The sequence below is a fragment of the Octopus sinensis genome, linkage group LG9 (genome assembly GCF_006345805.1).
Source record: "Octopus sinensis linkage group LG9, ASM634580v1, whole genome shotgun sequence".
Lineage (NCBI taxonomy): Eukaryota > Metazoa > Mollusca > Cephalopoda > Octopoda > Octopodidae > Octopus > Octopus sinensis.
The window spans coordinates 75,333,936-75,350,735 of NC_043005.1; positions in this window are offsets into that span (position 1 = coordinate 75,333,936).

Here is a 16,800-nt window from a genome sequence, read left to right on the forward strand (position 1 = left end):
TGGCCTAGCATATCAAAAAAAAAAAACATTCTTTGTGGAAAATAGCGATTTTGACGTCTATATCTAGCATGTTGACCGTCCACTTTTAATGGTCAGTCCTTTAAACTTTGTATATATATACATCACACACACTCTTAAAGATCGATATGTACTTATTATGTAAAGTGCTGTTGAGATATATTGCAATTTAATTCAGAGATTTAGTTTCCTATGCAAAATATTATTCCGAGCTTCTACTTGACCTGACCTGCTAAAAATAGCAGGTTGCTTAGCCATAGGTCAGCACCTGATTGAGCAGACCTACACTCAAAGTTATTTCAACCTGACCTGCTAAAAATAGCAGCTAAATCTACCTGGCATTGTGTGCAGTTGTTCTCTTCGAGAAAGCACACACTGATATATTTAAAGATCTCCTGGGAAAACGATTCCGGGAAGAAGTGAAAAAAAATGGTACGGAATGCTTACGACTCAATCGTCTTTTTAACATAGACCTGCTTAATAGGAGCTTGCAGCTGTTGCTGTTGTTGTTGCTATAGTTATTTAGCCCTAGGTCAACAAAAAGAAAAAAAAAGGCTTTCAGCCACAGTTAATTTACCATTTGGGAAATGGTTATGGAGAGCTGGTTTCACAAACCAATAAGAGCCTGTTTTTTTTTTTAAGACGACAGGCTGTCATTTGACTATTATTTAAACCGGTCAAGTAACCACACAGAAGTTTCCTTAAATTAATAACTATTATCCATTTGTCATATTCGTGACACAAAAGAAGTTTCCTAACCTATAAATTGGTGATATCCATGAACGAGAGGCCACTGACCACTAAATGACTAACAATTAAAACAAAATATGTAATTGGCTTTTTTTTTTTAAATCTACTTTATTTCGGCTAAATATTTTTTACATTTGTTTTTAATTTTCATTTAAGCCAAGATGAATAAATAAAAACACAAATACAAAATAAAGGATTCTCCACTTTTTCTTCATTTATTTAATGTAAGAATGACATTTATGAAGTCACAAGTTCTAAATATACAATATGTTTATCTGTTTTGTTTTTTTAACCCGGGGAAAGGTCAGTATGAGATCATGTAAAAAACATGAAATGAAAAGCAGAACAAGGAAGTACTTTAGCTAAAAACAAATTACCGTAGTCAGGAAAAAAACGCGTTACGTATATCTTTTTTTTTTTTTAATCATTTTGTTTCTGCAACCCTTTTGAGCCGTCTACCTGCAAAATAAAAATATTTTCATGCCAAACCAATGAAGGAGCTACTTACGTAATCATTCGACCTGTTAGAAATGGCTCAAATCTCCGTCAAATCGTACCCCTTTAGTCTTAAACGAGGAAGGACATCATTTAGTTTGAGGTTTCAATTCCTAGTTGAAAACCAGGGATTTGATTGCTTCTGACACGTTAAATAATATAGTCTGAGGGTTTCCTAAAAATACGGGATGGCCACAGCTGGAATGTCTTTGATCATAAGTCTCAACAATCAACCTTGACCTGAGGCTAAACAACGATACTCAGCACATGAAGATGTCCCGCTTTTCCATAATTGAAGACTATTTCCGTAGGACAAAGCTTAATTCTTTAGGAAGAGAACTATCTCCAAATGCCTTATTAGTGGCACGAAATGTTACTTCAGAGCAACAAAAATTATCATCCAGTCCTTTTTATATATCAGGAGTATATTCTAATAAGTTCTTCTATTCATTTATTATTCATCATCATCATCGTTTAACGTCCGCTTTCCATGCTAGCATGGGTTGGACGGTTTGACTGTGGGCTGGCGAACCAGATGGCTGCACCAGGCTCCAGTCTTGATCTGGCAGAGTTTCTACAGCTGGATGCCCTTCCTAACGCCAACCACACTGAGAGTGTAGTGGGTGCTTTTACATGCCACCGGCATGGGGACCAGTCAGGCAATACCGGCAACGACCTCACTCGAATTTTTTACACATGCCAACGGCACAGGTGCCAGTAAGGTAATGCTGGTAACGATCCCGCTCAAATGGTGCCTCCTACATGCCACCGGCACGGAAGCCAGTTAGCTGCTCTGGCAATGATCACGCTTGGATGGTGCTCTTAGCATCCTACTAGCACAGGGCACAAGTACCAGTAAGGCAACACTGGTAATGATCACACTCGAATTGTGACTTTTATGTGCCACTGGCACAGAAGCCGGTTAGCCACTCTGTCAACGATCACGCTCATATAGTGCTCGTGCCCGTCATTGAATTTCACTTTGATTTTAGTGTAATTTGATGGAGATTTAGTAACTATTTCTAGCAACTTGAGTTACTATACTTTCACCCTTTGTTGGGTCAACCCAGCAGTTGGTTATTTTAAGACTGTACTTCATTTATACTGGTACAAGATTATCAAGTGCTATTTCATTATAGCAAGCAAAATTTACAAGACTGTTATCCTTCGTAACATCAACTGAAACCAGTTACATTCACTTGAGCCCCGTGCTAGTAGGGTATTAAGAGCACCATCCAAGCATGATCGTTGCCAGAGCGGCTATCTGGCCTCTGTGCTGGTGGCACGTAAAAGACACCATTCGGGCATGATTGTTACCAGTATCGCCTTATTGGCACCTGTGCTGGTGGCATGTGTAAAAGATTTGAGTGAGGTCGTTGCCAGTACCGCCTGACTGGCCCCGTGTCAGTGGCATGTAAAAGCAACCACTACACTCTCGGAGTGGTTGGCGTTAGGAAGGGCATGCAGCTGTAGAAACTCTGCCAGATCAAGATTGAAGCCTGGTGCAGCCATCTGGTTCGCCAACCCTCAGTCATTCGTCCAACCCATGCTAGCATGGAAAGCGGATGTTAAACGATGATGATGACTACAGTGTTTAGAAACATTAAGCGTTTAAAATTAACTGTTTTTCTGTCATCTTCGTTGCTGTTGCCACCATCATCTGTTACTATCTTTTGATGTTGGTATAGTTTACAGAAACAGCTTGTCTTTTTTTTTTAATGTTCGTCATACTCTCTGCAAAGTCTAACTGCAGATTAGTAAAATAGATATGAAACAGTTTCAAGTAAAAGAATTTGGCTTAGCCATGGCAATTGTTATCCATTCTCAGAAAACATTTTACAGATTGCTGATTCCAACAAAACAAGTCACAACCTTTACATTCACTCTTGCTGACCAATACAAACATTTATCTTCAACTCTTTCTATTCAATGTGAAGGCAGTGGACTAACTAATGATTAAGATGTTGGTTTCAATTCTCAAGATGCTAGTGCGTTGTTTCCTAGAGAAAGGCACTTCATTTCACGTAATTCCCATACACTTAACAATAACTGAATTGAATATCTGTGGAACCAAGGCATTAACCTTGTTTTGGCCTAGTTTCTCATTCGGAGATGAGGATTCATGTACTTTCTGCCTAAATTCCTTGAAAATCCAGATAAGTTCTGACCTCATGAACTAGAAGTCTTGAGGCAGATTATAAGTTTTTTTTTTACTATTTAGCACATCCTTTGGAACCTACTATCTGCTTGTATAATAATGTCAGTTTCATGCATAGACAAAAGGCTACAAATTTGGGAATAAGGATACAATCAACTCTAATACTTTATTTTATCTTCACCTTAACCCTTTCATGACTGTATTTATTTTGAGATGCTCTGTGTTTATTTCAATTACTTTAAATATAACAAAGAATTTAGTAAAATAACTTAGTTATCATTAAGTTAGTGTTAGGAACATAAACTGTGACTAAGGTTTGGTGGAAGATTTTAATTAAAGCCTTCAGAAAACAAGACATTTGTACAACTGAGCCAGAGCCGGTTTCAGCTGGGTTGGTAACAAAAGGGTTAAGGAAGAAAAGCTGAATTGACTACAACAGCATTTGAACCTGCAACATAAAATGACTGTAGCTAAAAAAAGAAAAGGTATTTTGTCCATTGTCCATTCAATTCTGCCAATCCATTGGTTGTATATAACAAGGATTTCTAACACAAGAACATTCATCAACAGTTGTGGGGGGGTTGTCATTAGTTTAATCAAAATCAGTACATAACTGGTACTTACCTGGAAAAATGATGGTTGAACTCAGCAGGATGATGTAACAGGACTAACAATAATTCTTTCTAAGTTTGGCACAAGGTAAACAATTTTTAGGGGAGGGGGAAGTCAATTACATTGACCTCAGTGCTTGACTAGTATTTGTATCATTGACCCTGAAAGGATGAAATGCAAAGTCAACCTTATTTTTATTTATTTCTTTACTGCCCACAAGGGGCTACACACAGAGGGGACAAACAAGGACAGACAAACGGATTAAGTCGATTATATCGACCCCAGTGCGTTACTGGTACTTCATTTATCAACCCCGAAAGGATGAAAGGCAAAGTCGACCTCGGCGGAATTTGAACTCAGAACGTAACAGCAGACGAAATATGGCTATGCATTTCACCCGGCATGCTATCGTTTCTGCCAGCTCAACGCCTGCAAAATCAACCTTGGAAGCATTTGAACTCAAACTGTAAAAACCTGGAAGAAAGGCCTGCTAAGCATTTTGTCCAATGCAGGACCAGTATATTCTTACTGCTATAGGCATAAGGCCTGAAATTTTGTGGGGAACAGCTAGATGATTTTATCAATCCCAGTACTCAACAGGTACTTATTTTATTGATCCAGAAAGGATGGAAGGCAAAATCAACCTCAGTGGTATTTGAACTGGTTGAAATGCTGTTAAGAATTTTGTCCAGCAAGGCAACAATTCTGCCAGCTTAAAAAAGGAACGAACTATATTAACCTCATCTGTTTATTCCAATCACCAAAGTGGGTTGAGAAAGGCGAAAAGAGACAGAGGTTCTGCTTTTAATACAATATGTTTACTTATTTAGTGTCCTTATATAAATAGTGTAAAACATAAACAGTTGATTCTTTGTAAACCAATCTGTAATGTTTTTCTAAAAATAGGTGTAGGAGTGGCTGTGTGGTACGTAGCTTGCTTATGAACCAAATGGTTCCGGGTTCAGTCCCACTGCGTGGCACTTTGGGCGAGTGTCTTCTACTATAGCCTCGGGCTGACCAAAGCCTTGTGAGTGGATTTGGTAGACGGAAACTGAAAGAAGCCCATTGTATATATGTATATGTATGTATGTGTGTGTATATGTTTGTGTCTCTGTGTTTGTCCTCCAACATTGCTTGACAACCGATGCTGGTGTGTTTACATCCTCGTAACTTTGCGGTTCAGCAAAAGAGTCCGATAGAATAAGTTCTGGGGTTGAAATGCTTGACTAAAGGCGGTGCTCCAGCATGGTCACAGCCAAATGACTGAAACAAGTAAAAGAGTACACTTTTTTTTAATGGCTTAATCAAAGGAGGGAGGGTGATGATAGGAAGTTATTCTCAGACTGGAGACCTCAATCCAAATGACTGCATCAGAGTAAAGTTTGCTGAAGGCACTCAAAGGCTAGGGGTGAGTCTATCTAAAAAGTTTTCTCATCAACAACTCCTGGACATTTTGATCTTGAGTCATAAGACTCATAGGGTCAGTTACCTGGTTTCCATGGAGCACAAAATTCCCCCTGAATGGTATGCCAGTCCATCAGAGAATCACTCAATTACAAGTGAGTGGACTGGAGCAACATGAAATGAAGTGTTTTGCTGCACAACACAAAGCACTGCCTGGTCCAGGAAACAAAACTAGTCTTGTAATCATGAGTGTGACACCCTAACCACTAGGCCACACACCAACAGGTTTACTCAATTTTACTCAAAGGGATTGAGTTTTTCCCTCTTTTTCCTACTATTAATATTGGTTTCAAACTTTTGGCACGAGGCCAACAAATTTGGGGGATGGGTTAAGTTGAATACACCGAACCCTACAATCAACTGGTACCAATTTTATCAACCCTGAAAGGATAAAAGACAAAGTTGACCTCGGCAGAATTTGCGTGCAGAACATAATAATAATAATAATAACCCTTTCTACTATAGGCACAAGGCCTGAAATTTTAGGGAAAGGTGCCAGTCAATTAGATTACCCCAGTATGCAAATGGTACTTAATTTATCGAACCCAAAAGCACAAAAGGCAAAGTTGACCACAGCGGAATTTGAACTCAGAACATAAAGACAGATGAAATTCTGCTAAGCATTTTGCCCAACATGCTAACAATTCTACCAGCTCACCACCTTAATAATAATAATAATGATAATAATCATCATCGTTTAACGTCCGCTTTCCATGCTAGCATGGGTTGGACGGTTCAACTGGGGTCTGGGAAACCAGAAGGCTGCACCAGGCCCAGTCTGATCTGGCAGTGTTTCTACAGCTGGATGCCCTTCCTAACGCCAACCACTCCGAGAGTGTAGTGGGTGCTTTTTACGTGCTACCAGCACAAGTGCCAGACGAGGCTGGCAAACAATAATAATAATAATAATGATAATGATAATGATGATGATGATGATGGTGAATTTTTTTTGGTACTTGCAACACAATAATTTCAAGATAAGAACTAATGCCACATTGTTTAATCGTACAGATGAAAATAAAAAAATAAAAAACCATTAAGTTAATGATCCTTCAAGTAGAAGGATCATTAACTGGTAGTACTCCAGAATGGCCAGCATTTAAACCAGCACTATCCAGCTAAAATATCCTACCTGCTCTATGTTCAAACTGGCCAAATCTGCCCTCCCCGCCAATACCTACTCTACATTGTCATTCTAAAAATAAACTATCACATCATCAAAAGCTTGAAGCCACAAGATAATGCATAATTAATTCAAAACAATATGACTAGATAAGCATTACATTTGACAGAATAATCTGAGTGCTAAATGGTTAACTGATCGACATTTCACTAAAAAAAAAACAAAAAAAAACTAAGCTTTTCATATTAATATGTTGTGAATTAATTTAACTTTCATAATATACTAGCAGTATCACCCGGCATTGCTCGGGTTTGTAAGGGAAATAACTATATAAGCATTTTTAGAGAGTTATAGCCAAAAAATGCATTAAAAATGGAAAAAAAATTATGGTAAATTTTTTTTAAATCGTTGACTCATCGTAGACATTTTTAGAGAGTTCCCTTATATAATAGCGAAAAAATGCATTAAAATGGAAAAAAATGATGGTAAATTTTTTTTAAATCGTAGACTCATGCTAATACCCAGAAGGGCTCAATATGAATCACGACTATAAGATACCCGGTTTTGGTTAAACTGCACCGCAAAATGTGGGAGTAGTTAGGAATCTAAATCGTAGGAGACAGACACACAACCTCTCTTTTATATATAAAGATTTGCAACTAGTTTTATAAAAGCATATTTTCATTTATTCATATCTATGCCACCTTGGTAATTGTCACTTAACCCTTTAATAGTCATATTAATTTGGCAAAAATAATCCTTACTTATTCAAAATTTAAAAAATTTATCTCATATAATTTTGTAGCTTCAAGATAGGAAAGATGTAATTGCTTATTTTTAGAATGACCTTGCAGAGTAGGTGTGAGATGCTGGTTCTGGCCAGCTTGAGCATAAAATGTGTAGAATATTTGGACCGGATACAGCCGGTTTAAACACTAAAGGGTTAAATACTTAAAGCAACAATAACTTCTTTAGACTTCTTGTTCTCTTTTTTTTTTTTTAAGGGAGGGTGCATTTTCAACTTCTTTTGGGATAATTCAAACAACTGTTTCTTGAAAGTTCTGAATTATATCTTTTGATTATAAAAATTCCCACAAGAAAATTAGGCTTTTAAAAATTAAGCTTGCAAAAGTACAAAATGTATTAAAATTCTGAACTTGTATTGACCTATATTTAGATCTTAGAAGCAAAATTCTTATCCCTTTCGCTACCATATTTCTACAGAAAGACACTAGCAGAATTTGAATTCAGAGCACAAAGACAGATGAAATACTTCTAAGCATTTCGCCTGGAGTGCTAACATTTCTGCCAGCTCGCCACCTTATAATGATGCTCTCTTTTAATTGTTTCAGTCACTTGACTGGAGCCATGCTGGAGCCCCGCCTTTAGTCGAGCAGCACAGCTCCTATGACTTCAGGAAACATTTTTTCACGCTGAGAGTTGCTGAAGCATGGAACAAACTGCCGGCATCAGTTGTTAGTTGTCGGAGCACTGCATCCTTCAAAACTTCCATGCTTCCTGAGATTCGCCAACACTACACTTGATTTTCTCCCCTCCATACACACACAAGCATGTATCTGACTCATACATTGTTCGCTTTCCAGACATTTCTACATTACTGCATGTACTTTATATGCACTTTCTCACAAGTTGTGCATCTGAGCACTGTATACAATTAATTTCATTATTATTATTATTATAAATCGACCCCAGGACTTGTAAGCAAGCTACTTACCACACAACCACCCCTATGCCTATGATGTGTATTGAAGGATGTAAATATCATAAAAAAAACTCCAAAAACGAAAACCTGTGCCAGGTTTTATAAAATCCAGCTTCCAGAAATTCAGGAATACTGTGCAACATTATACAATATACTGTGCCTTGCATTGAGTAAACACACCCTGTTTATCAAGCTGGTTCATTTACATATTTGTTAAAAATAGTTTTGTTTTTTACTTCTTTAAGGGGACTGACAAAGATTTAAAATAATTTGCTCGAAAAGTATATTAATTGTGCCTGTATCTATTAAATAAAATCATGTTCTGTACTTTTCTTCAATTTTCATCCTATGAAAATTATATTTTACACATAGATATATGTGCACAGTATAATGTATGATATATTTTGAAAATTTTAAGTGGATTAATAAATACCAAACAGGCTCTACTTTAGAAGTGTACTAATTTGAATTGATTAAATACAATTTAGCTCTTTCCTATTCATAGTCTATTTTATATTTTAAGCATACATTTAGATTGTCTTTAGAAAACTGGAAAATCCAGAAATCTTAGACACTTCCGGTTATAAGCTTGCCAAATAACTGCTCTGGTAATATACTATCTGAAAGAAGTCATTTGCTTTATATATTCCCAGAAAATTGGAAAAAAAGTGTAGGGAAGAGGGGCTAATTGATTAACCCTTTAGTATTTAAACCGGTCATATCCGGCCAAAATAGCTAATCTGTTTTATGTTCAAACTGACCAGATCCAGGCTCTCACACCTGCCTTACAATGTTATTCTACATTAAGTAATTACACCATCAAGATCTTGAAGATATGAGATAATGCATGATTAATTCAAATCAATGGGAATCAATAAGCATTATGTTTGATAGAATAATCTGAACACTAAAGGGTTAAATGTATCCTAGTTCTTGATTGATACTTTATTCTATCAATCTAGAGGTATGAAAGTAAAGTTGGCTAGAAAATATATATATATACAACATTTTAATTTTGCATCCACTTTTCCATGCTTGCATGGGTCAAGCAAAATTTGTTAAGGCAAGTTTTTCACTGGCTGGATGGTCTTCTTGTTGCCAACCCTCACCTTTTTCCAAGTAAGATAATATTTCCCCATAGAGAGACATGTTTTTCACAGAAGACTTTGCTTGTATGATAGTGATGCTCATTTACAACGATCACATGATGTACAGGCAAGACGAGATCCTTCCTGAATTATATAGATGCACAGGGCTGGTTTCCCAGTTTCCATTGGGCAGACATTCCCCCTGGATGGGATGCCTGTCCATTGCAGAATTACTAATTTTTGCAATCTGAGTGGACTGGAGCAACATCAAATTAAATGTTTTCCCCAAGAACACAACACAACATCTGATCCAGAAATTGAAATCACAATCTTTACAATCATGAGTCCAACACCTCAACCACTAAGACACATGCCTGAAACACACATACACATATATATATATATACATATATACACAACAGGCTTTTTTCAGTTTGTCAACCAAATCCACTCATAAGGCTTTGGTTGGCTTGAAGCCATAGTAGAAGACTTTTGCCCAAGGTACCACACAGTAAGACTGCGCTCATGACCACATGCTTGGGAAGCAAGCTTCTCAACCATACAACCACACCTGAGATATATATATATCTCAATTCCTTACCTGCCTCATTCACTCACTGTTTTAAGTTTGATCACATGACTAGTATAGGCATTATCAAATAAATATAAAAGCTTTTTGATTAACATTAATTCTTTTATCAAGCAGTGGAGGCACATGGCCTATTAAGTAGAGCAGCTGACTCACGGTTGAGGGGTCGCGGGTTCGAATCTCAGACCGGGCGATGTGTGTGTTTACGAGCGAAACACCCAAGCTCCATGCAGCTCTGGCAGAAGGTAATGGTGAACTTCTGCTGAGTCTTTCGCCACAACTTTCTCTCACTCTTTCCTCCTGCATCTTCCAGCTCACCTGCGACGGACTGGCATCCCATCCATGTGGGGAACCTATATGCCAAGGAAACCGGGAAATCGACCCTTATGAGCCAGGCATGGCTCGAAAAGGAATAAAAAAAAATTAATCAAGCATATACTGCTATCATTGTCATGTGTCAACATATCATGCCAATGCCACAGTAAAGCATCCAGCACACACTGTAAAGTGGTTGGCATTAGGAAGGGCATCCAGCCATAGAAACTAGACTAAATCAGACTGGAACCTAGTGCAGCTCTCTGGCTGCCAGTTTGGATCAAATCATCCAAACTATGCCAGCATGGAAATTGGACATTGATGATGATGATGAATAACAGGCTAGCAAATGGTAAAACACTAGACTAATTCTTCTTATTTCCAGTCCTGCCAAAATAGAGCTCCATATCTTTTTTGCCTCCCCACAATAAGTACCTCTAATTTGATTATGATTTTAATGAACTTTACTGAAAGGGAAAAGATAGGTTAAATACATAAAAATAACAATTTCATCTTTTTTCTGCAGGGATTAATGATAATTTGCTTGAGAATTATATTAATTATGCCTGTATCTGTTAAATAAAATCATGTTCTTTACTTTTCTTTAATTTTCATCCACAAGGAGCTACACACAGAGGGGACAAACAAGGACAGACAAACCGATTAGTAAATGCGTAACTGGTACTTATTTAATCGACCCTGAAAGGATGAAAGGCAAAGTCAACCTCGGTGGAATTTGAACTCAGAACGTAGTTAAAAATAAGAGTGAATATTTATTTTATAAGTGGCAGAGATTTAGGTGCTGAGATTTCATTTGCTGCAACTACAGATTGATCTGTCTGGACAGTTAAAAAGTAACAAAACTATCTACCCTAGTTCTCTTTTAATTAAAACTTCAAAAGTCAAGCTAAAGTTGACTATAGATTGAATTTTAGTTTAGCATTTCCACTGGAAAAAAAAATTAAGTACAGGGGTTCATTTGTTTGATTAAACCTTTCAATGCAGGCCCTCACCATAGATACAGCTCTATAATTGAAACAAGTAAAAAATAAAAGATTTTAAAAAGTGATATTAATTAATGCAAGGTATACACAGAGGAGTAATAGGAGCACTGAGCCCTCACGTGTGCTGTGTTTAAACACTGCTATCATTGATTTTTACCGTTCAGCTACCCTGGGTTGTTAACATAACAGAGCAGAGATATAGGCTAAATGAAATCAATACCAGTACAACACTAAATTATCAATATGCAGGAAAAAAAAAGGTTTTTGTTGGTCTTTTCTCAGCTTATTTAAATAAGGAAAGGGGGAGGTTTAATATAATACAAAAAATTAAATTTTTCTTTACATCAAAAACAAACACAGATTTCAATAATTCTACAATTGCTATATTGTATAATTGATTGCATGCAACAAAATTGAAACAAAGAAACTTCAAGCTCATCCAGGCTTCAATTTAGTTCCTTCTTCGCATAAGAGTATACTGTTTCAAATGTCAGATCTTTTTTTTTTATAATAAACACTGCAGTGACGGGTCCAGTTAAAACCTATAAATTTGGCATCAATAACAAAACAGTTAAAACTGGAGAACTGGCAGAAATTTTACATTCTGGCTTCTTACATTTCAAGTTCAAATGCTGCCAAATTCAACTTTGCCTTTCACCCTCTGGGGTTGATAAAATAAGGACCAGTGAACTATTAGTCAATGTAATCAACATACCCCTCCTCTCAAAATTTCTGGTCTTGAGCTAAAATTAAAGATAATAGTATACTCTTTTACTTGTTTCAGTCATTTGACTGTGGCCATGCTGGAGTACTGCCTTTAGTCAAGAAAATCAACCCCAGGACTTATTCTTTGTAAGCCTAGTACATATTCTATCGGTCTCTTTTGCCAAACTGCTAAGTTACAGGGATGTAAACACACCAGCATTGGTTGTCAAGCGATGTTGGGGGACAAACACACACATATATATATATATATATATATATATATATATACATATATACGATGGGCTTCTTTCAGTTTCCGTCTACCAAATCCACTCACAAGATGCCATGCAGTGGGACTGAACTCGGAACCATGTGGTTCGTAACGAAGCTACTTATCACACACCCACTCCTATGCTTGTTGAAAAATATTAGTGACAAAGGCAGAATTAGCACTGAAAGTTAATACAAGGTGCCCCCCCCCCCCCCACAAATCTTTGAATAAAATGACGCAAAGCGATAAATCAAGATGAACAGTGGTTGCAGCAAAACGGGGCTGCCCCCCACCATGCATCGAATGACACCCTAGCCTGGCTGAGAGAGCGATTTCAGGAAAGACTGATCAGCAGGAGGTGTGATGTTGAGTGGGCATTGCATTCACCAGGCTTGTACTCCCCAGATTTTTATCTGTGGTGGTATCTCTAGGATAATGTTTACCAGAACAATCCTCAAACGATTGGTGAAGTGAAGGCAGCAATCACAGCAGAAATCAGGGAAATCCCCAGAGAGGAACATGTTCGAGTAATTGAGAATTTTGCACAACATATGCAAGTGTTTGCGTGACGTATGCCATTTGGAGCATATTTTGAAAAGAACATAACTTTTATGCAAAGGGAATGATGGTACACAGACCAAAGTTTAAGTCCAGTAAATTTCTTGAAATTTCAAGCAATTTGCTGGACTTTTGTAGGAAATAATAAAATTTTTATGGGTTGTTTTTTGGGGGGATCGTTTGAGAAATTTCAATTAACAAGACGATCAATGAAAAAAATCATTAAATTAGACAAAATTTCTTGTGATATTCCTCTGGTTCTTCACATTATGAACAGAGTTCAACTGTGCTTTTTCATCCTTCCAAGGAGTTGAAATAAAGTAACATGAAGCTTTGGGGTTGATTTAATTGAATGCCTATCTGTACCAATGTGGGATTGTAGAGCCCAAATCCCTGCCCAACTACAGGACCCGATGTCAGGTGAGATGATATATCAGCTGTAGTACACTGCTGCCACAAAATAATTGATCAGTAAACACCTTCTATTACTAACACTATACATACATTTTACTTACATACACTCCATAAAAGAAGACCCTGTCCCCAACTAAGATTATAACACAAAAGAAAAAGATGTTTTAAACACACACAGAAAAGGGTTTCACATGAATTAGTGTGCATGTGGATGCATATATATATATAAATTCAGGGTGAATACTTGATAAATGTAAGCACCTGTATATGCCAGCTAGTAGCATAGGTGAGAGGATATATGTATCAAATGAAATAAAATGAAAAACAGGACACAAAGGATGTAGTGGTACATATGTTTCGAGCTCTATAGAACAACTTATTCTTCCAATTCCTTCCCTTACAAGAATAAACCCAACTGGAATCTACCCAGTATTCACCCTATATTGAGTGAGAAAACGGTATGGACGATTTTTTTGAGTCTAATAATACCATGTACACCTATTTGATTATGAAGATTTACAAATAATACCAAATGTTTTTTCTCAAACCTTTCATAATGTGATACAAATCTTTGGTGTAGCAATTGCATGCAGCTGAAGAGGGCTTTTGAACTATCTGTTATGTCAATTATGCATTGATGTAAGAATAAGTTGTTCTATAAAGCTCGAAACATATGTACCGCGACATCCTTTGTGTCCTGCTTTTCATTTTATTTCATTTGATACATATATATGTATGTATATCATCATTAACATTTAATGTCCATTTTCCATGCTGGCATGGGTTGGACAATTTTACAGGAGCTGGTAAGGCAGGGAATGCACTTGGCTCTATTGTCTATTTTGATGTTTTCTACAGCTGGATGCCCTTCCTAGCACCAACAACTCTACAGAGTGTACAGGGTGCTTTCTATGTTACACCAGCACTAGTGCATTTTATGTGGCACCAGCACCTACAGGGTCACCAAGCAACATACAACTTGGAAGTGGGAAATAGTACTGAGGCAAGGGTGGCTTTCATCAATGAATCCCATGTAAGAATGTATCAAATTCACACATAAACCTATCCCATGTATCTCTTTGATTTTTTTTATTTGTTGCAGTCATTTGACTGAAACCATGCTGGGGCACTGCCTTGAATTTAAGTTGAACGAATCGATCCCATGGATTATTATTTTTATTGTAAAGCCTGGCACTTGATTTATCAGTTTCTTTTACTGAACCACTAAGTTACAGGGACATAAACATACCGACACCAGTTTTCAAGTAGTAGCAGGGGACAGACAGACACAAAAACACATCATTGCTTAATGTCCGTTTTCCATGTTGGATGGTTTGATATGAAGCTGGCCAGACTTCAATTGTCTATTGTGGCATGTTTTCTATGACTGGATGCCCTTTCTAACACCTGGGCTGCTTTCAGTGTCTTTCTATAAAATCCACTGACAAGGGTTTGGTTGGCCAGTGTACAAGACATTTGCTCAAGGTGCCACGCAGTGGGACTGAACCCAGAACCAGGTGGTTGGGAAGCAAACTTCTTATCATACAGCCACACTCCATGACTATGAGAGTCAGATGAAGCTATGCTAGAAACAGGTTTTCTATGGCAGAATGACCTTTCTAACACCAATCCTCACCAGATGTTTAGACAAAATGTTATAAACCAACATCATTGAATGAACAGTGTGACTGCTAATATCCCATGGAAACATGACTGGCCATGAAGAAATATCGCCTTGCTTGGAAACAGGTGAGAGCTGACAATAGGAATGGCATCTAGTCGTATGAAATTGAATTCAACAAATTCTTTCTGACTCATGCAAGTATGGAAAAGTGGATATTAAAATGGATATATATATATATACACACACATAGATATACTTTAAAGTATGCTATGTTTTTTAAGCATTTAACAATGAAACTGGCCATATCAGGCCCAAATATTCAACCTGTTTGATATGTAAGCTAACCAGATCGGGACTCTCACACCTATCCTACAATGTCATTCTAAAAATTAATCACATTATCAAAATTTCAAAGCTGCAAGATAATATATGAATAAGTATTACATTTGACACAAAAATTTGAATACTGAACAGTTGAGGGGATCTCTCTTAGAAAAAATACTACAGCTGCTGACATTCAACAACACACATGCTTTATGTAATATTGATAATAATTACACTATTAAGCTACTTATAACAAAAAAAAAATTTTTGTTTTACTTGAGATGTGTGTGACACTGATGAATAAAAATGGGGAAATATCAGTATCTGTTGCTCTCATTCACTTCAGGAGTGACTTTGTTTCAACTAGCTTTGAAGAATGCTCATTTTTTTTTCAAGACTATATTTTTAAAGGTAACTCTCTTAGATAAAATACTGTACTTTTGTGACATTTACTAACACACATTATAGTCTTTTATTCTTTCATTGGTTTCAGTCATTTGACTGCAGCCATGCTGGAGCACTGCCTTAAAGGGCTTTAATTGAAGAATTATACCCCAGGGCTTATTCTTTGTAAGCCCAAGTTACAGGTATGTAAACACATTAACATCAGTTGTCAAGCGATGGTGGGGGGGGGGACAGACACATATATATATATTTATTTATACAATGGGCTTCTTTCAGTTTCCATCAACCAAATCCACTCACAAAGCTTTAGTCGGCCCAAGGCTATAGAAGACACTTGCCTGAGGTGCCATGAAGTGGGACTGAACTCAGAGTCATATGGTTATGAAGCAAGCTTCTTACCATATAGCCACATGTGTGCGTGTGTATATATATATATATATATGAATGAGAAAAAGAAAATGGAGAAATTGACATATAGACATCAGTTTATTCAAAGATATTCAAATCAATATAATATGAAATTCTTAACCCAACAGCTGTTTCCATATCCAATTAATTCAATTAGAGAAATTAAATTAAATTAATTTAAAATTTTCTTTTTGAAACTTGGTTAATTTGGCATTTCATCAGGCAAGAATTTTCCAGAAAGGAATTACATTCCAACGTGTTGGTCAAATGATGTGAGTGTTTTGGTAACGTTTGTATTTTAAAAAAGCCATTATGTGTATATATAGACATATAAACAAATATGTATGATATAGTCGTGCACGTACGATTGTAATACATAATAATAGTTGTTTTTGGTGGTGGTGGTGTTGAAGTTAGGGTGAACTAGGTATTATATAAATATATATGAGAGAGAGAGAGAGAGAGAGAGAGCGTGTGAGGGAGACAGAGCGGTAACATTCCTCATGTAATTGAGTGTTTATTAAAATATGGAAGCGAACAAAAGAAATATGATGTATCAAAAACTAATTATCATATTGCATCATCCATATTATCCTAAAAATATGAATATCTGTATCTCTAACATGGATGTTTCTCATGTTAGTAATTTTAAACAAACCTCCAAGAATAGGAATAAGGATAGGGTAAATACGATTAAATATCCAAATGAGAACCAATGCATTACTTCATTCTTCTTATTGTTCTCATGTGAT